We start from the raw sequence: 22,528 nt of genomic DNA on the forward strand, positions 1-22,528 counted from the left end.
ACTGGGAAGGGTAGAAACAAAATAGATCTAAAATACTCTGCTTCAAGTAAGGGGAAGAATGATAACATTCATAGTGTCTTTATAATGAAAACATTACTTACACCTGCATACATATCTTTTTTTTTTCTTTTATACACATTTTTTTCCATTGAGACATAGTCCCGGTTGATGAAGACAAAACTAAGGACCAGTGATGGGCATTAATTGGTCCAGTGTCATTCAGGGAGTTATATTCAAAGCTGATGCTAGAACTTATATCTTTTTAGAGTGCCTTAATTTCTGATTTCTACCAGAGTGTTTCCTGCTGTAATCAGCCCCTTGAACTATATTCAACCATAGTCCACGCCTACTATATCTTCCCATGACAGACAGGCTGGAATAGTTAATAATTTTTTTAACTAGAAATATTTGGTTATTTTTAATCAGCTATTGATATATAATAAAATAAAAGAATTCAAATGTCACCTAATTCAAACATTTAAAATATCCCATTTACTGTATCCTTCTAATCTGAAACACAGTATAATTTAAGCCTAATCTTCAAAATTGTGCCTTTTATTTCCAGGAGAGCAGAAATTTAGTCATCCAAATATAATTTACAATTGGGGAGGCTTATTTGGTGCATTTGGCAACATGTGATTTTATAGGCATAGTGGTAGACACAATGTTGAAGAATAAGCCTACCAGATGGAAGAACAATGCTAAATTACAAAAAGCAAGGGACATGTAAAACAAGGTACAAGGTATATCTGTTGACCAATTAAATGTTCAAAGTATTAAATAATTCACAGAAATCAAGTTCTCCATGCTGTCTGTACAAATTAAAGAACCTGTGCATGCCCCCAAAATTCAATCTGGCAATAGTCTCTGAACAAAAGAGACAGCTCACAATTTCAAAAGAATTTAAAGCATTACAAAAGTGACCCGAACCTTCTTTCTTTAACCATTTACTCTAACAGCAAAGATTACAATTACAGAATTTGAATGATCAGAATGTAAAAGTATTTGTGCAAAACTGCATTAATTACTCTTACTATCTAAGATTTGTGAATAACACCAATGACAGCACAGGGACAATGATGAAAATTAAATACATTTGAAGGAGCTCTCTACATTAGTGTTTTTTTTTGTTTGTTTGTTTTGTTTTGTTTTGTTTTGTTTTGGAGGCTGGGGTTAAGTGACTTGCCCAGGGTCACACAGCTAGGAAGTGTTAAGTGTCTGAGACCAGATTTGAACTGGGGTCCTCCTGAATTCAGAGCTGGTGCTCTATCCACTATGCCACCTAGCTGCCCCTCTATATTAGAATTTTTTTTAAAATGTGAACTATATTATGACTAAACATTAAAAGAAAATGTGGCACTATGAGCAGCAGGAGCAAAAACAATCTGGCAGTTATGTCAGCAAAAGAAAGCTGACAATGGTATATGCCAAAGTTTCTTTCCAAAGCAGCCATTGATCCTAAAATCTGAAAACAACTGTAGGACTTTTTCCATTCAATGTCCATATCCTTGGCTTTGCAGATTTAAAATAAAATGTTTGAGAATAAGCAGTGTTTTGGTTTTTTCTCTTCCTTTTAGGAGGGAGGAGTGTGCTTCTTCACTGCATCAGCAGTCCTTAAAAGAGCTGAATCATTGATTCTCTGGATTTTCCTACACCAATCCATTTAATTGGAATTTGAAGCTCATCTTGAATAAACTGAACATAATTCTGTGCATTGACAGGAAGATCTTTAAATGTCCTTGCATTTGATATGTCTGTATTCTATCCTGGGAGAGTTTTATATTGTACTTCAACTTTAAGACTTCCTGGTTTGCTGGAACATGAGGTATAATTTCACCATCTAACTTGTAGGAAACTCCAACTTTTATTTCTGTAAACATGTCCAAAATACCCAATTTGGTAAGAGCCAACGCAGTAAATCCATTAATCATATGAGAATATAATCTTGAGAAAAACAAGATCCAACCAGCAACACCTTCTTTTTCTTCCAGTGGTCACACCAAATTCTCTACCTCAGGTCTGTAATAATTCCCCAATTTCGTTGTTCTGTTCTGTTGGAAAGGCTCCAATTCCAACTCTAGTTGTATATGCTTTAACAACTCCATATACCTCACCCACGTTCTGAGGAGGCATACCCAAACCTGTGCAAACACCTCCAACAGTACAATTTGAAGAAGTCACTAAAGGATAAGTACCAAAATCAATATCAAGCAGAGCTGCTTTCGCACCTTCTACCAAAATTTTCTTTGGAGGGCCATGAAGAGCCTCATAGAGAAAATAGACTCCATCCATTACCATTGGCTTAATTCTTTCCATATAACCCTTGAGTTTTTGTAATTCACCTTCAATATCAATTTCCAAAGTGAGATATATAGATTTATATTGATTAGCTAAAACTTTGAACTTCTCAGAGAAGCCATCAAAGTCCGAAACAAGATCATAGATCCTGAGTCTACTTTGAGAAGCTTTAGAGGAATAAACTGGGCCAATTCCCTTTTTTGTAGTACCCAAATTCTTTCCAGCTTGCTCCTGTCTCTGTTGTTCTTGAATGCCATCTGCTGCTTGATGGAAGTCAAATACAATATGAGCTCTGTCAGAAATTATAAGTCTTTTTTCCCAATCTTCAAGACCTTTTCCCTTTTGCACATTTTTCTCTGCTTCTTCAAATAATCTTGGTAGATGAATTACCACACCATTTCCAATGAACGCAGTGACATTTGGATTGATGATCTCACTTGGTAGGAGATGAAAATCATATTCCACAGAATCCACAATAACTGTATGGCCAGCATTGTTTCTTCCCTGGCAGCGGTAAATGATGTCGGTGCCCTCTGCCAGCAGATCCACCACCTTCCCTTTGCCCTCGTCGCCCCACTGTGCGCCCAGCACCACCGTCACTCGTTTTCCTCCTGGCCAAGCAGACGGGCTGCTGCACTATCTGTTGGGCACCGAGGCCCCGGCAGGACCAGTCTTGCCAAGCAATATGGTTGTTGCAGAGGGGCACACAGGGAAGGCGACACTCGGGAAAGGAAAGAGGCTCTGATAATTTTTATTTTTTGAAAGCAGTTTCTCACTCATACCCTTACTTCAATAGAATTACTCAGGTCTCTACTAGCCCCCCAAAATAATTTCTGCTCTTATGTAATGATCAAAGAGATGTCCATCACATTATCTTCTTCTATCTCACAATTTACATTAGATATTCAATGCCTTGTGATTATACTTTGTCCTAAGAGAAGCCTGTTGTCTTTGGGCAATAGCTAAGTCCAATTTTGTCCAGTAAACTGTTAATATAGCCTCAGGGGAAAAAAGATGGGGAAAGAAGTTAATGAAATGTTTTTCAATTTTTATTTTCTCAAACTTTCTGCTAAATGTCACCTCAAATTGGATGATACCCCAGAAGGCATCAGGTTTTAACTTGGGTTTGAGGCTTTAAGACTACATTTGTTTTTCCTGATTATAAGTAGAGGTCAAAATTGGCCCACTATTGATATTAGTTGTTTGCTATCTTGGGTAGAGTATAAATACAAAAGTCTTAAATGGCTTTTGAATTATGTGTGGAATTTTTTTTCTTCTCCAGCACAAACTTTATAATAAAGTAGTCACTCATCCCTCAAATTCCCATCATTTTTCTTGAGTAAGCACTTCCTCATCATTACTCAAAATCAGGGCCAGCAAAGTTCATCAACTGTTATTTCCTTGTTGATTCATCTGTAATTTAAAGAATAAAAATTTCCATTTAATCAAAGCATAAAATTTTCAACTGCTCAAACACCAATGCAATGTCCAGGTTGTATGGGAGTTCCCTATCACTCTACCATCATACTGCTATCTCATATATGTGAACTGATTCTCAAACTTCTTGTGTAAATTATTCCTTCTGTCTAGCTTATTTGAATTATATTCCCACAGTCATGCCAGCTCTGATTCTCTATCTATCACAATCACCCAAATGTTCTAGACTATATTCCCCCCTTGCAGCTTCCAGGATATTACATAAGTTCATATGTATATAACTTCTTAATATGCAATGCTAATTCCCTTCCTCTTTTAACTTTTATGAATATGGTGTACTCTTCTAGAAGCTACTCTTATCATAAATATTTAATCTCCTTTAATTTCAATTGAATCTACAAGGACAAATTTTCTTTATGAGTTAGTACTATTTGACCCTTTAATCCTTCTTTGGGCTTATATACACATTTTATAGGTTCTTTATTTTATTGTTGGATTACTTATTTTATTTCTCCTGAGAAATACACTTATTAATAAATTGAACTTAAAAGCTTTTTATGTTAACTAGATTAGTAGTTCCATGCATACATTTTCCTCTTGTATCTGTCCTTTTCAGTTTAAAGTATATTAGTTCCAACTAAGTGATTCTTCTTTATAATATGGTCTATTCTCAAACTTCCTAATACATATTAGAATCTAGCTTTCTTTTCTCAGATGTTTTCTTTCTCTCCTTAAAGTAATATTCTTTTCTTTTCTTATCCTACTATCACTTCCTAATGATTCTCCTCTCACCAAGTAGAATTTCCTTAGTAACACACACACACACACACAAGAAACAACAACATTGCTTGTGTCATTAAATATATATTCATTATGTACTGATAGTTCACCCTCTCTATGCTGAAAAACATAAGATATGGTTCATAATCTTCTGAATTCCAAATTCACTGCTATTCTTTCAAAGAATACTTTGTCATCACTAAGAATTGAAAGTAGAGAAACATTCCACTAGGACTTTCACCTTCTCTTTCAGAATGGAATCCTATTTTGGAGGGGTAGTAAAGCAAAAATACCATAATCCCAGAAAGTAACTGCAAAATTATGCTATCACAGTTCTTTAAAATTGGAAGGTTAAATTTCTTGGGAAAAGGGTGTGATTAAATATTGTGAAAAATTATCTGATTGCCCTACATATACATTGATCTGTATTTGTGACAATGTTCCAAGATCACACTAAAAATTCTCTAAAGGTTCTTTAAGCAGATATGATAGGCTAATTTTGACACAAATATACTGTTCTTCTGTGGCAATAAGCACTTGTATATTTGAAATTGTGTGAGTTTATTTCTGGAGTGATTCACATGATTATGTTCATAACAATTCTTGTTTTTGTGCATTAATTGCCTCTAATCTTATCTCTCCTGACTAAATGCAGTATGTTCTTCCCATTCCACAATTTGTCATCAAATTGTTTCCAAACCACAACTATAAACATTTTTCAAGTCATTATTTAACTAAAGATATTGTATGTATTGAAAGGATTTGGGCCTTAGTCCTGGCTGCACTTGTGGTGATTGCTAAACTGAAATGAAGGTTGCTCCCAGAGAACCCCAAGAAACCCCAACAAGAGAATATTACATTTTAAATAAAATATTACAGAAAGCAAGAATATTAGCTACAGGTATGTCTTTGCATTTCTATTATAATGGTTCCATACCATAAATATATACACAGAAGGAGACCTGCTTAGGCACAAGTGTCATTGATAGACACTCTACCTTGAAGTTTGTACATGATCTGAAGGTAGAAGATTTAATTAAGTTCAATGGTTTCTTTGTTTCCCAGAAATTCAGAAACATTTTTTTTCCCTGTTAACACAGCTTTACTTCATAAAGTAGCTGATCACTGTGAAGAAGTGTTTGGATCTATGGTTCTATCCAGTAAAAATTAATGGACTTTTCTGCCTCATCCCTTCAGTCCTGCCTTCTTCAATTGTTCTAACTATATTTTCTTGAACATTAGTCATGGGAACTTTGCATAATGAAATTGGCTATCCATAGAAACAGATATATGTAATATAAATAATCAAACAAACAGTATTTAGTAATATTGCAATGCAAAATTAAACAAAGGTTTTAATTTATGAAGCAATTGTAGACAGCTTATCTCTCACCCAATCCCTACAAAGTTTCCCCATGAACCTCAGGCATAGGATCAATCTAGATAAAAGGGTTCTAGAACATGTATAGTTTGAATTTGTTTAATTTCTCTTTTATGGAAAATTATGCCCACTCAATACTGAACAGTACATTCCAAGGTATTTTATTGTTCTGCAAACTCTTTCAAGACCAACAGCCGCAATAACAAATATGCTGTGAATCACTGGAGTAATTTAGTAACTATATTAAATGCTTACATGAACTATAATACTTTTGCCCAAAAAAATTCAAATTCAAATTTATACTATATAATTATGTTCATATATTAAACCAATTTATCTTCTTATAATTTTAAAACTTCATAAATTTTTTAAATTGTATTTATAAAATTACAAATATTTTATATAATTATTTTGTAAAAATTTAAAGCAATCTAACAAGATCTTACATTTATACTGATATCTGAAAAACTTCATATTAAATTTACTTTATAAATTGTATTTAATACATAAAATATCTTTAGTTAAATGACTTGAAAAAATGTTTATAGTTGTGGTTTGGAAACAATTTAATGACAGATTGTGAAATGGGAAGAACATACTGCATTTAGTCAGAAGAGACAAGATTTGAGGCAATCAATGCACAAAAACAAGAATTGTTGTGAACATAATCATGTGAATCACTCCAAAAACAAACTTACACAGCTTCAAATATACAGGTGCTTATTGCCACAGAACAACAGTATATTTGTGACAAAATTAGCCTATTCTATCTGCTTAAAAAACCTTCAGAGAATTTTTAGTATGATCTCCTTGGAACATTGTCACAAATACACAGAAACCATTAAATGAAAACAATTGCTCTGAAAAAGGTGGAAAATGAAGATTACAGTTTTATATAATAGGTGAACACAGAGTTCCCTTTCATACACTGGGCATGGAAATCAATCCTACCTGTTTTATCATTGTCATTAACTACATGGAGGCCATCATGAAATAGAATGAGTAAATTTGTCAGAAAGCAAAAAGGATGTTGCCATCAGAGTTCTGGAAGCCATTTATCTCTGACCTAGAACTTCAGTTTCTCTTTCTCTCACAACTCTTATTCTTCCTGTTTCATCTTCAAAAAAATTCCTATCATTTGAATTTTAGGGGAAAAGAAAAACAAAATTAAAGGAAGGTAAAACAAAAACATAAACTCATAATATCATAGTGTAATGTTCTGTTGTCTACAGAAACTGCCGATCGCTCTCTGGGAGGAGATCTGCTGTCTCAACTCAATCCCTCGGTAGCCAACTCTGACCTAGAGCAGAGACCTTTTTCCTCCAGAGAGCCGCCCCAACTCTGGCCCAGACAAGACTCTCCCCTTGCTCAATGGAGTCTTCTTTTATCCTCCCAGAGAATGGGCACTCAGGGGCTTCTGGGAAAAAAATACTTCAACCAATGAACTTGCTCCTCCTAAACATGTAAGCTCCTCCCCAGGAGTTCACAGGGGTAAAACTTCCCTAAAGGCCGGAACTAGAGAATTGTTAAGTACCGACTTAGCACTTAGTAGGAACCTAACATCATAGGACTGAAACAAATAGAATATCTATTCTTCTTACTACTCCCCTTCAAAATTCATTCTAAGTTCCCTGCCCACTTGAACTTCTCAAATTAAAACACAACAAATAAATAAATAAATTGTTTTGGGACAGAAAAGAATAAACATTACAAACCCAAACAAGAATTTAAAAAAAAAATTATTAAGAAAATCTAAAGGAATAATTCTGTCATATCGCTCCAGATATTTTGAAAGTTGTTATATGCTTTGTACAGCAAAATAATACTGTTTAGACTGCAGGGGTTCTCAAACTATGGCCTGCAGGCCAGATGCAGCCTGCTAGGTTATGGCAAATGGGCTGAGGGGAGGAGACAGAGTATGAGTTTTTTACTATAGTTTGACCCTCCAACAGTCTGAGGGACAGTGAACTGGCCCCCTATATAAAAAGTTTGAGGACCACTGGTTTAGAGATTTATACTTCTACATATATTTTAAAGTATTTCATGACCCTTTATTTAGTTCAATTTGATGGTCATCTCTGTCAATTCTTAGATAGGAAATAGTTTTATCAGAAAGTAAAAACAATAATTGTTGGCATGAGTCCAGTTAGACAATGGGAAGACTCTCACAACATTAGCTTAACACTTCAAGACTTTTAATGGCCTGTAACATCACATATTTACAGTTTTCTTGGATTTGTCATTCCTATGCATTTATCTCTCTGTTGTGATCCAGCAAAAACTAATCTATGCAATGGAATTCTGGAACACCACCTTGGAGAACATTTTCTTCCTCATTGGAACTTTGCAGGACAGTAAGTCTCCTGGTCTGGTTTGGGCCACAATTGCCTTCCTCTACCTGGTGGCCATAATCAACAATGGCCTCCTGCTATTATTGATTGCTAGGGATAAGCGGCTCCATGTGCCTATGTAATTCTTACTCAGCCAGCTCTCATTTACGTATTTGCTCTTTACAACTGTCATTTCCCCCAAAACACTAGTGGATTACTTGCATGGACAGAGCACCATCTCTTTTTCAGGCTGTAGATTTCAGATGTTTGTGATAATGATACTTGGAGGAGCTGAAGACATTCTGTTGGCCTTCATGGCATATGACCGCTATGTGGCCATTCAGCATCCCCTGAACTATATGGTTTTCATGAGACCCAAAGTTTGCTGGTCCATGATGGCCACATCCTGGTTCTCAGCATCTTTAAATGCCCTTGTGAATGTCACATACATTATGCACTTCCCTTTCTGTAGAGCCTGGGAGATTCACCACCTGGTCTGTGAGATCCTTCCACTGCTGAAGCTCACATGTGCTGACATCACAAAGTATCAGTTCATAATATACACAATGGGAGTGACATTCCTCTTCATTCCCCTCTCTCCTATTTTGCCTCTTATGCACTAATTTTGACTACTGTGTTTCATATGCCATCAACACAACGGAGACAGAAACCTCTCCTTACCTGCTCATCCCGTCTGACAGTGGTTGGGCTCTACTATGGAGCTGCTGTATTCATGTATATTTTGCCAAGTTCTTACCATAACCCTCAGCAAGATAATATTCTCTCTGTGTTCTATAGTGTTATTACTCCAACCCTAAACCCCCTGATCTACAGCTTGAGGAACAAGGATGTACTAGATGCTCTGAAGAAGGTGCTAGGGAAAGGCACCCATAAACCAAAATTGTAGGAGCCTAGATATGTCTTTGCTTGATCTCTCAGCTGATAGCCAGTAACTAGGAAATACTCTCTAGGCTTGTTTCCACTTGTCTGAATCATTTCATATGGCATAGTAATAAAATTTTCTCTTTTATTCTTACTTGGATACTATTGCATTCTATCCACAAGAGAGAAGGTATAATAAAAGGGAAATTTGAGTAAAATATGAAATATTTGACTTTTCTAATTCATGGCAATAATTGTGCCCAAGTAACATAATTCACACTTAATAATGCATTCTGCAATTCTATTTAAGGATTTGTAATCAAAAGTAATAGCCTATTTTTTTGAAGAATACACATATTCAGTTTTGAAAAATAACTTAAAACTTGTCCCTCTCAGTATTGTGATGCTTCTCTCAATCTTCATGATTTTTCAAAGATCACAAATAAAGCTCAGCAATCACTTATGTGAATAGCATTGCCTATATAGTAATTTCTCCCAAAAGTCCATTCAGTCTCTACTTGAAAGTATCACAAAAGGATAAATTCACTATTTCCAGGGGAAATTCAATTCTGATCAACTATGTTAATTAGTTTATACTTTCATCAAATAAAGTTGAGGGGCACTCAATGAGCAAGAGAGACAAAGATACATGCTAGAAATGGAGAATTACACTAGAAATGGAGAATTATTTTGAAGATACAGTGGAAAGGTGCTATAAGTAGGCATGCATAACTAGAAAAATATGGGCAAGTAACACAGTGATAGCAAGAAATAATCTTTAGACATTGTTCCATTAATGTCTATGTAATGTCAAGAAAAATTTTAAATTTCCTTCCAAGATTTTCAGAAGGACATGTAATAATTTGTATAAGATGCATAGGAATGGATGTGGTACTCTTTCACATGAATGAGAATACTAAGCTGTCAAAATATAAAAATAGTGTTTGATCTGGATGATTTTTGAGTCACATTTGGATTTTAGGATTAAAAAGGAGTTATATTCCTGGGATCATTATGGGGATTGGAAGGAGGTACTCTTCATATTTCGTAATATAACACCTGTATTTAAAAAGAAAAACTTGGCATTTAATAATGCCATACATTGTAAAAGTACTTTTCATAGTTGTTAATGGAACTATTTGAGTCCATAAAACTCCAAATCTCTTTTGGTTATTCCTGAATCTAAACTACCACTATGATGGGGGGTCTGCAGCAAATTTCCCTCCTGGGTCAAACCTCTTGCATTTTCCCTCTCCTTCCAGGATCAATAGAATGTCCTTTTCTAGAGCCAAGCAGACCTGACTAAAAATACAACCTCATACACACACCAGTTGTTTGACTTGGGAAAGTCATTTAACTGTTTCCTTATTATTTTTATTTTCTTCAAAGGCATAAACTTCATCCACACCTAGTATAAAAAAATTACCTGCTATAGAACTGATTAAAGTATCTCAAAGCAGATTGGATAAGAGAGGGAAAGGATAGATAAAATAAAGTTATTTCTTTAAAATAACAATTTTACTCAACAGTTTTTCAGTCTTCTTTTCCTCTTTGTTTTTCTTTTTAAATATTTTCTTTATTCATTCCTTCAATGTTTTACATTTTCCAAAATAAGCTAAAGAACAGAGGAATGTTGGGAGTTCCAAGGAAATATCCTGGGTTTTTTAACATGTGTAGTTTTTTTCTCAACTTTGGAAGAAATATAAATTATTGCAATAGGAATTCCCCCAATTCTCTCTCCTGTGTAGCACCCTTCTCTTTTCTCTATATCCTCTCAATTTCAGGTCTCATCATACCACATAGATTCAAAATATCATCTTTGTGCAGATGATTCTCAGATCAATATATGCATCCCCAATCTCTCTCCTAAGTTCCTAACTCCTTTTACCAGCTGCTTTTTGAACAACTCAAATCAGATGCCCCATAGTCTTCATAAACCAACATATCCAAAAAAAATCTCATTACCTTTCCTCCAAAGTCTTTCTTTCTTTTAAATGCTCAAGAAATCATTATTCTCCCTGTCACCCAATTTCTAAACGTTGGTACATATCTTTCTCTTTCTCTGTCTCTCTGTATGTGTGTGTGTATATATATATATATATATATATATATACGTATATATATATAATCTATTAGAAGAATAAATTTTCCAAAGAATTGTCTTATTAACTTCAATTATGCCAAAAGAAGATTCTAGAATGGGATGTATACATTGAGTAATCATTCTAAATAATATGAACTAAATAAGTTGCTAATTATGAAACATTTTCAATTAATAGTCATGTTTAAATAATAACCCAGAGTAAAGGTAGATATTTCTTTAAAAAAATGCAAGATAAATCATAATTCATTCATCTTTTAAGATAACTAATAATATTGAATTTCTTTTCATTAACAAAGAACAGAAACCAGTTATGATACTAATGAATAATAGGATTATAGCCTGGTTTCACAAAATTTTACATCATTGCTTAAATATTCTCATACAATTGTGAGATGTCAAAGGATTTAAAGTCCTATATGAATAAATCACTAATAAAGATAGATGAAAAGATAAAATACTCATTTACTTAATTGTTCAGAATATAGAAAGAACTGAAATTCTAGGCTAAATAGCTCAGTACTTACACTTTATTATAGTATCTCAGATATGTTCCAATATTAGCCTTTGAGATAAAAATCTGATATTGTGTTCACACTGATCACAGTATGATCAATAAAAGAATAACAGGAACATATCTTTAATGTAAGAGGAAAACATTCCCCTACCTTTAGGTCAGGTTTAGACTAGAGTCATATAGTAAGTCACTTGTTTTGAACCAAGCTTAAATGATGGGATACAGTTCATTCAAGAAGAAATTAACACCTACTAGGCAAAAGAAAACAAAACAGTTCTACCTGAGCCAATGCCAGGACTCAACCTTCCAGAATTTCGCCTGAAAATTCCACCTGCAATTCATGTACTTTAACCCCATAGCTGGCATCATGGTCTATAGCAAATCTAGCTTAGGGAATAAAATTATAGAAGCATGAAAGCTTTATGGTCTTCTACTAGTTGTTGAATCATTTTGGTTGTGTCCACCTCTTTGGAACCCTATTTGAGTATTTCATTTTTTTTTCTTAATAATATTTTCTCAATTACATGTAAAACTAGTTTTCAACATTATTTTTTTTAATAAAACCAGTTTCAAATTTTTCTAATTCCCTCACTTCTCTTATCCCTTCCCTAGATAGCAAGTATTCAGATATAGGCTATACCTTTATAATCATTTTAAACATTTGTTTCATATTATTAGTCTTGTTAAAGAAGAATCAGAACAGAATGGAAAAATCACAAGATAGAAAAAAAATAACAAGATACATGAAAAATAATATGCTTTAATCTGCATTATCTTTTTCTAACCCAGGGATATTAAGTAATTTATTTCCTTATCTGTTAATATGGGCAATTTATATATTTATAAATATTCATCATTTTACTTAGATTATCAGATTTATTGGCAGACAATTGGGCAAAATAGCTCTTTATTTTCATTTCTTCTTCATTGGTGATAAGTTCACCCTTTTCATTTTGATACTGGGAATTTGGTTTTCTTTCCATTTTCTAATCAAGTTAACCAAACCTCTTTGACTGCATTCTTTACATTTTGGTATGTTGTCTCATTATTGTCATTCTCTTGGATGAAATTGTTGATTGTTTTTATGATTTGTTATTTGACCCACTTTTTAGGATTAGATCGTTGAATTTTTTAATTTGTTTTTAATCTATTTTTCCATGGCCCTTAATTGCATGAATTTTTTCTTGCATCATATCTGAAAAGAATACTTTTATTATTTCTGGCTTTCTGCATTGAATTGTGAGGTTTATGCCTGAACTTTAACATGGTTAATTTTTGTGCCACATACCACTGAGGACAAAAAGTATTTTCCTTTCTATCTTCATTCAATTTTCTCCGAAGTCCTATCATACATAACTTTTTTAGAATTCTATTCACCTCTTTAATTTTTTTTATTTATTTTGTGATTAAATTTATCCAGTTCTGATATACGGATGTTGAGATCCCCCTCTAGAACATTACTATCTATTTCTTCTTGCAACTCACGTAACTTCTCTTCTGTGAATATGGATGCTATACCACTTGGTGTATATATCTTTAGTACTGATATTACTTCATTATCTATGATACCCTTTAACAAGATGTGGTTTCCTTTTTATAATTTATAATTAGATCTATTTTTGCTTATGCTTTTTCTGAGATTAGGATCACTACCCCTCTTTTTTTTTAACTTCACTTGAAGTATATATATTCCATTTCAGACTTTTATCTTTACTTTATATTTATCATTCTGCTTCAAATGTGTTTCTCATAAACTACATATTGTAGGATTTTGATTTTCAATCCATTCTGCTATTCTCTTCCATTTTATGAGAGAATTCATGTCATTCACTATTAACATTACTTATTGTATTTTCTGTCATCCTATTTTTTTCAGCTTATACTTTTATCTCTTCTTTTACCCTTTCCTTTTTCACTAGTGTTTTGCTTCTAACCACCACCTTTCTCACATTGGTCTCCATTTTTTCACCCTTTTCTTACCCCTTTCTCCCTCTACTTCTGCCCTCCCTTCTATTAGCCTTGCCCTTCCCTTTCCCTTTCCCCTTTTACTTTCCTATAGGGTAAAACAAATTTCTATGCCAAACTACATATATATGATATTCCCTCTGAGCCAAATCTAATGAGACTAATATTCAAAACAATGCTCATCTCTCTCCCTTCTTTCCCTCTATTGCAATAGGTTTTTTGGTGCCTCTTCAAGTGATGCAATTTACTCCATTTTACCTCTCTTTTCTCTTCTTCCAATACAATCCTTTTTCCACTCCTAATTTATTTCTTATGTCATCACATTAAAGTTAACATGCCTACATGCTCTGCCTAAGTATATCCATTCTAATTGCCCTGATAAGATAAAGATACAGTTCTTAGAGTTACAAGTATCATTTTCCCATGTAAGGGTATGAAGATTTTAACTTTTAAAAAAGTTTTTTTTTTCTTTCCTGTTTATCTTTTTATGCTTCTCTTGAGTTTTATATTTGGAGATCAAATTTTCTGTTCAGTTCTGGTGTTTTCATAAGAAAGAGTTTAAAATCCCCTATTTTCTTCCATATTTTATATGCTTATTTTGCTTTTTTATTTATTTATATTTTGTTTATTATGTTTATTATTTATTTCATTATTAATATTTATTATTATAATGTTTAATTTTGCTGTGTTGTTGACTCTTATTTGTCATCCAAGTTCCTTTGCCTTCCAGAATATCATATTTGAGGTCCTCTGATCCTTTAATGTGGAAGCTGCTAACTCTTCAGTAATCCCAATTGTGATCGGAATTGCTCAATGTTTCAATTCTCTTTCTTGATGCTTGCAGTATTTTCTCCTTTATAATTCTGGAAGTTAGTCATAATATTCCATGGAGTTTGTTTTTTTTTTGGGGGGTGGGTATCTTTCAGGAGGTAAATAGTGAATTCTTTCAATGACTATTTTACTCTGTTATAATGACAGTATTCCTTGATTATTTGAAGATGTTGTCCAGGCTCTTTTTCTTCATTATAGCTTTCAGGTAATTCAATAATTATTCCATTGTCTCTCCTAGATCTATTTTTCAAGTCAGTAATTTTTCCAATGAGGTGTTTTAGATTTTCTTTTATTTTTATTTTTTTAAATTTTGTTTGATTGTTTCTTGATGTCTCATTGAATCATTCACTTTCATTTGTCCAATTCCAATTTTTAATGATTTTCTTCAGTTAGCTTTTTTACCTCATTTTGCATTTGACCAATTGTACTTTTAAGAGAATTGTTTTATTCAGTGGATTTTTTTCTCCATTTTGCCAATTCTATTTTTAAGAAGCTGTGTTCTTCAGTATATATTTTTTCTTTTTCTATTTCATCAGATTTATTTTTAAGAAGTTGTCTTCTTTAGTATATTTTTCCATTTTGTCTAATTTTTAAGCTTTTTTCTTCAAGAATTTGTGTGCTTTCTTTTCCAAATGGTTGCCATTTCCCCAAAAAGCCTTTAAAATTCTCCTGTAAAGCTCCCATTTTCCTCCCTATTTGTCTTTTATCTGCCTTGTTTGAATGTTTCCAAGAGTCTTTTGAATCTGAGCCCAGTTCATATGCTTCCATTTTGAAGCTTTACCTATGGTCATTTTGTTTTTGCTAACTTCTGGGTTTGTCTTCTGATCTTCCTTGTCTACATCATATCGTGATATGGTCAGAGCTCTTTTTTGCTTTTTTTCCTCACTTTTAGAAGCTGAGTTTTGCCTTCTACTATGGAGCTGCTGTATTCATGTATATTCTGCCCCGTTTTACCACAACCCTCAGCAGGACAATATCCTTTCTGTGTTCTCTACTGTTATTACTCCAACCCTGAATCCCCTGATCTACAGCTTGAGAAATAAGGATATACTAGGTGCACTGAAGAAGGTGCTGGGGAAAGGCATCCAAAAACCAAAATTGTAGGAATCTAGACATGTCTTTGATTGATTATTAGCTGACAGCCAGTAGCTTGCAAATTCTCTCTAGGCTTGTTTCCACTGTCTGGATCATTTCATGGAATACAATAATAAAATTTTCCCTTTTATTCTTACTTCAACACTATTATTGCATTCTATCCATAAGGGCATTCAGAAGGGCCAATATAAGAGAAATTCTAGTGAGATACAAAATATTTGACTTCTCTAATTCCTGGTAATAATTATGACCAGGTAACAAAACTCACACTTCGTAATGCATTCTAGAATTCTTTTGAAGGAATTGTAGTCAAAATCAACAGTCTATAGCTTGAAGGATACACTTTCCCCCTTTTGAAAACTAACATAAAATTTGTCCCACTCCAGTATTGTGATGCTTCTCTCAATTTTTGTAATTTTTCAAAAATTTTAAATGTAGCTCAATAATCACCTATGTGAAGATCATTGAATGTGTAATTTTTATTTTTCCCACATGTCAATTCAATCTCTCTCTACTTGAAAGTATCAAGGAAGGAAAAATCCACTATTTCAAATTAACTATATTAATAAAATTTTGCTTTCATATAAAATTGTGAGTTACTCATTCAATAACACAGAGCAGTGACTGGAAATAAAAGGAAGTTACATGGTAGAAATGGAGAAGTATTCAAAAGACGCTGTAAAAGATATACATGTATGACTAGAAAAAACACATGCAGCTACATAGTAATATCAAGAAATAACCTATAAACATTGCTCCATTAATATCTGCACAATGTCAAAAAAAAGTTTTAAAAAGATAAATCTCTTGTCCAAGATTTTCAGAAGTACATGAAATCAGCTTTAAAAAATAAGTAGGCATGGTTGGCTTACTCTTTCACATCAGTGAGAATACAGAGCTGTCAAAGTGTAAAAATAGAACGTGTTTTAAATAATTGTTTGTTTTACATTTGGGAATTGGAGTTGGGAGAGAGTAAAAATGCTTGGGAACATTATGGGAATTGGAAAGAGGTACTCTTCATATTCAGTAGTATAAAGTCCTGTAATTTTTTAAGAAGTTGGTATTAAATCATATTATACATTGTAAAAAAATATTTTCAATAGTTGGTAATTAGAGCCATTTAAATCCATAAAGTATCCAAGTCTCTCTCTCTCTCTCTCTCTCTCTCTCAGACACACACCAGTTGTTTGATCTTGGGAAAATGTGTTTCCTTATTTTCATTTTCTTCAAAGGCACAAATTTAATTCATCTAGCATAAAACAAATTACCTGCTAATGAATTGATTAAAGTAGCTCAAAGCAAATTGGATAATAGTTGGGGAAGGTCTCATTAGAATAACAAAATTCTATCACTAGCTCTTATTCAAGAGTTTCTCAATAAATTACAGGAAGTCATCTCCAGAATAATACACTATAACCAAGTAGGACTTATACAAGGAATGCAGGGCTGGTTCAATGTTAGGGAAATTATTAGCATAATTGACTATATCAGCAATCAAACTAATGAAAATCATATGATTATCTCAATAGATGCAGAAACTAATTTGATAAAATTCAACACCCATCCCTATTAAAAACAGTACAGTCTATAGGAATAAATGAAATTTTCCTTAAAGTGATCAATAGCATTTATTTAAAACCCATCAGCAAGCATCATATACAATGGGGAACTAGAACCATTCCCAATAAGATCAGGGGTGAAACAAGGTTGCCAACTATCACCATTACTATTCAATACTGTATTATAAAAGTTAGCTTTGGCAATAAGAAAAGAAGATTAAAGGAATTAGAGTAGGTAAAGAGGGAACCAAATAATCACTCTTTGCAGATGATATAATTATATACTTAGATAACCCTAGAGAATCAACTAAAAACTAGAAACAATTCACATCTTCAGCAAAAGTTGCAGGATACAAAATAAATCCACAGAAATCATCAGCATTTTATATATTACCAACAAAGTCCAACAACAAGAATACAAAGAGAAATTCCATTTAATATTACTGTTGATAATATAAAATATTTGGAAGTTTACCTGCCAAGGCAAAATCAGGAACTATATGAACACAAGTACAAAAAACTTTGTACACAAATAAAATCAGACCTAATCAAATGGAAAAATATCAAATGCTCATGAGTAGGCTGAGCTAATATAAAAAAGGCAATACTACCTAAATTAATCTACTTATTCAGTGCCATACCAATCAAACTCCCAAGAAATTATTTTATGGATCTAGAAAAAATAATAACAAAGTTCATCTGGAACAAAAGGTTTAAAAATTTTAAGGGAATTAATTTTAAAAATGCTAATGAAGGTGGCCTAGTTGTGCCAGACTTAAAACCATATTACAAAGCACCAATCATCAAAACCATTTGGTATTGATTAAGAAATAGAATAATCAATCATTGGAATAGGTTAAGTTCACAAAACAAAATAGTCGATGACTATAGTAATCTAGTGTTTGACAAACCCCAAAATCTCAGCTTTGGGGATAAAAACTCACTATTTGACAAAAACTGCTGGAAAAATTGGAAACTAGTGTGGCAGAAACCAGAAATTGACCCATATCTAATGCCATCTACCAAGATAAAGTCAAAACGGGTTCATGATTTAGACATAAAAAGTGATATTATAAGCAAATTAGAAGAATAAAGGATAGTTTAACCTATCAGATTTGTGGAGAGGAAAGCAATTTGTGGCCAAAGAAGAATGGTAAATCGTTATTGATCAAAATAGATAATTTTGATTATATTAAGTTAAAAAAAGTTTTTATACAAACAAGATAAAAGAGAAGCAATAAACTGAGAAAACATTTTTAGATTTAAAGGTTCTAATAAATGCCTCATTTCTAAAATATATAGAGAATTGTCTCAAATTTATAAGTATTCAAGCCATTCTCCAGTTGATAAATGGTCAAAGGATATGAACAATTTTCTGATGAGGAAATTAAAACCATTTATAATTATATGGAAAAGTGCTCTAAGTCACTATTGATCAGAGAAATGCAAATTAAGACAACTCTGAAGTACCAGTACATACCTCTCAGATTGGCTAAGATGACAGGAAAAAATAATGATGAATATTGGAGGGGATGTGAGGAAACTGGACTACTAATACATTGTTAGTGGAATTGTGAAATGATCCAACTATTCTGGAGAGAAAATTGGAACTATGATCAAAGGGCTACAAAACTGTGTATGCCTTTTGATCCAGTAATGTCATTACTGAATCTGCAGCACTTTTTGTCATAGCAAGGAATTGGAAATCGAGTGGATGCCAGTCAGTTGGGAAATGGCTGAATATGTTATGGCATATTAATTTAAGAAATTATAAATAAGCTGATTTCAGAAAAAGCCTGGAAAGGTTAACATGAATTGAAGTTCAGTGAAGTGAAGTGAACCAGAACACAATGCACAGTAATAACAAGATTATGTGATGATGAACTGTGATCAGTTTGGCTCTTCACAGCAATGTAGTGATTTAAGGCAATTCTAATATAGTTGAGATGGAAAATTCCATCCACATTCAGAGAGAGAGAGAAATATTGAGGTTGAATGTGGATTGAAGCATAATATTTTCACCCTTTTTGATTTGCTTGTTTTTTTTTTCTTCCATAATGTTTTTTTCCCTTTTAGGCTAATTTTTCTTGCACAACATGGCAATATGAAAAGATGTTTAAAAGGACTACATCAGATTGCTTGCTGTGTTGAGGAGTGGGGAGTTAAGAAAAGGATGAACAAAAATTTGCAACACAATCTTACAAAAATTAATTTTGAAAACCATGTTTACATGTATTTGAAAAAATACTATTGAGAAAAAAGAAGAATGATAAAGGAAATGAGCAGTATGTTCTCAGAAAAACCTGGAAAGACTTCCATAAACTGATGCAAAGTGAAATATACTGTTTTCAATGTAAAAGCAATATTGTAAAATCATCAGCTATGAACTGCTGAGCTATTCTCAGCAATACAATGATCCAAGACAACTCTGAAGGAACTTTTATAAAGAAAAATAATATTCATCTCCAGAAAAAAAAATACAACTAGTGGTTATTTACAGTCAGAAGCATATTTTAGCTAAATGGTGCAGTGGATAGAGCACCAGCCCTGAATTCAGGAGGCCCTGAGTTCAAACACTTAACACTTCCTAGCTGTGTGACCTTGGGTAAGTCATTTAATCCCAGCCTCAGGGGGGAAAAAAAGCATATTTTGATTTACTTTACTTAGTTTTCTTAAGGGATGGGAAGGGAAGAAAAAAAATTTAGTAATCAAAGTTTTAAAAATTAATGTTTAAAATTATTTTTAAATAATTGGGGGAAAACAAAATACTAAAAAATAAATTTTTCCTTATTATTCATAAATAAAATTGAATTATACTTTGCTTTCATTACTTTATTCCTCCCTTGTATATATATGAATAGATCATATTTGATACATAAAAGAATTGGATATGTGTAATATTCTTCTCTAAAATATAATCTTCTCTGGGAGCAGATTTCTTGGGGGGCTTCTGGAGGCAGCCAGTAATCACCACAAGTGCAGTCAGGGATTAAAGACCAAATCCTATATTGTTTCCTTTTAAGTCTTGTCTTCTACCTGGGGTCTGGTTAGCTTTCTTAGAAGCCTGTCTCTCTCCTTGGTTCTGAGAGTTCCTGCCAGTAGTCCTTTGCCTCTCCCACCTTCTGCCTTTAGCTCCCTCCGAATGAGCTTCTAGTGGGCTTCTCCTTCCTGGCCCTGAGATCTCCTCCTTATATGCCCCACACTGAATATACACCAATCATTATATCACTAGGAAACCATTATTTGTTGTAGATTTAACCACTGTCTCCTCAATTCCACTTAGTACCTTGTTTCAAGTTCTGGCCCATAACATCTCCTTGGATCAGATCAATCATACTGAACCATGCTAAATTAGATAATTATTATCTCTATCAATTCCATTGTCTTAGTACCTTGTAAGAATCCTAACAGATATGCATTTGTTCTCCTAAATCATATTTGACCTAGGAAGTTGAGTCCCTTAAGGATGACTTATATCTCCAATGAATGTCCTATAAAGTTGTGGATTTTCTCTAGTATTATAACTAAGGAGAACACATCTGTTTGGCTCCCCTATTCATTATCAGTTTACATCAATTAGCCAGCTAGATTTAATTAACATTTAGTAGAAAATATTTACTAAGGTGGTATAGTAAAAATAGTTGGTCAAAACATGGCCTTCATCATTTAATAATTTTAGGAACACTCTAACTCATGAGTGGTCCAAAGGAAAGTGGGATCAAGTTCAGAGCACATATTTGGCAAAGGAATTATTCACAGTTTCTGGTTGATTATTTTACCCTTAATGGAAGTATTCATGGAGTTTTCTTTTTGTATAATGTAACCTTTACCTGAGTTCTTCTTAAAGTGCTGAAGCTGCTTTTCCTTATTTTGTCTAATTTGTACTTCCTAATGCAGATAGCTCCTGATCTTTAGGCAACACCAGTAAGAAACCAAAGAGAAATCTAAATTATATAACCTTTTGAAATCTTTCCCTGATCAATGGTGGTGATGGTGGGTAAAAGCTCATATTTTATATTTCAAGGCTTAGAAATGGTTTAAACTGCTGCCTGGTCCACCCTTTCAATACATAGATTTTAACTGGTTTATTATTTTAAACAAACCCTATCAGATTTCCTCTCATCTCATTAATTTAATCCAAGCCAAAACAGTTTCAACTGGTTTAAACAAGTTTTAATTAGTAACCTAGTGTCAACTGGTTTAATGGGGTTTAAAATATTTTGAACTGATTTAACAGTTTGAACTAAATTTGACCAGTTTGAACTGGTCTAAACTGATTTTTGACTAGTTTGGACCATTTTTGATTTTTTTAAACCATTGGTTTTTACTGGGTTTTAAACTGATATAAATCAGTTTTGGCCTATGTAAACTGGTCTACTCTAGTTTTAACTGGTTTGAACTGTTTTTGATTGGTTTGAAAAGGATTGCATCTAGGATTACTATAGAGAAACCTTGATCAAGATGGTTCTTAAATTTTGAAATGTATTGCTCTATTTTTGAATATTCCCTTTACATCATTTTAACCATTTTCAGAAAAGGACTATCAAGTATTTCCTCAGTATCAAGATCTTAAGAGAAACTTGAAACAATTATCCATGCAAAAGGTGGTGACTCCCATCAGACTCCTCTTAAGCAATAGCCAAGCAAAATCTTGTAACTTCAAATTACTTTCTAATAACTCCACTTACAGAAAATTCTCTAGGCTATAAAAGGTAGGTAGTTCCTATTTCTTTTGTGTTTTCAGGATGGGAATAAGACAAGAGAAGACAAAGGGGGAAGGAGGGAATGTCTACGGGAAAATTGTTTAAGATATAATATACATTTGACTTCTTGATGGATTTGTTGTCCTTTCAAAATTACATGATATACTTGAACATCATGAGAATGCAACCATGCACACAAATAGACATGATAGACAAATTTATAAACATCAATAAAACTAGAATATTTATCACAATATTATGTGTTTCAAAAGAGGATTTTTTGGTGAAGGGAGAATGAATGAGACTGTTAAACTTACTAATAAAGTCACTAACAATGAAAAAACCTAACCTACCAATGCAGATTAGCACCTGTTGCACAATATCTAATGTTGGAAAGGAGAGACATTAAGAAATTATATGACTTGCTAAGCATCACTTAGTTAATACTGTTAGGAAGAGTGCAAAAAACAGGTTTTTCTGACCCCATGGCCTATACTCTTTACAATGTTCCAGATTTATTTTTCTATAAATGTTTTGTATATTATGAAAAAAACAAAACAACAACAAAAAAAAACCCCATGGCTATAAAGGGCTAGAACTGAGCAGATGCACTTAACCTAGCATTTAAGGCTAATTGCTAATTGGACAA

At 33.1% G+C, this 22,528-nt stretch overlaps 2 pseudogenes; one reads left to right on the forward strand and one right to left on the reverse strand.

The window, feature by feature from the left end:
* Window positions 1–1,469: 1,469 nt before the first annotated feature.
* Window positions 1,470–3,181, reverse strand: LOC141553359 (adenylosuccinate synthetase isozyme 2-like; annotated as a pseudogene).
* Window positions 3,182–8,189: 5,008 nt separating this feature from the next.
* LOC141553360 (olfactory receptor 2AG2-like) lies at window positions 8,190–9,133 on the forward strand (annotated as a pseudogene).
* Window positions 9,134–22,528: the final 13,395 nt, after the last annotated feature.

The sequence above is a fragment of the Sminthopsis crassicaudata genome, chromosome 2 (genome assembly GCF_048593235.1).
Source record: "Sminthopsis crassicaudata isolate SCR6 chromosome 2, ASM4859323v1, whole genome shotgun sequence".
In the NCBI taxonomy this organism is placed as follows: Eukaryota; Metazoa; Chordata; class Mammalia; order Dasyuromorphia; family Dasyuridae; genus Sminthopsis; species Sminthopsis crassicaudata.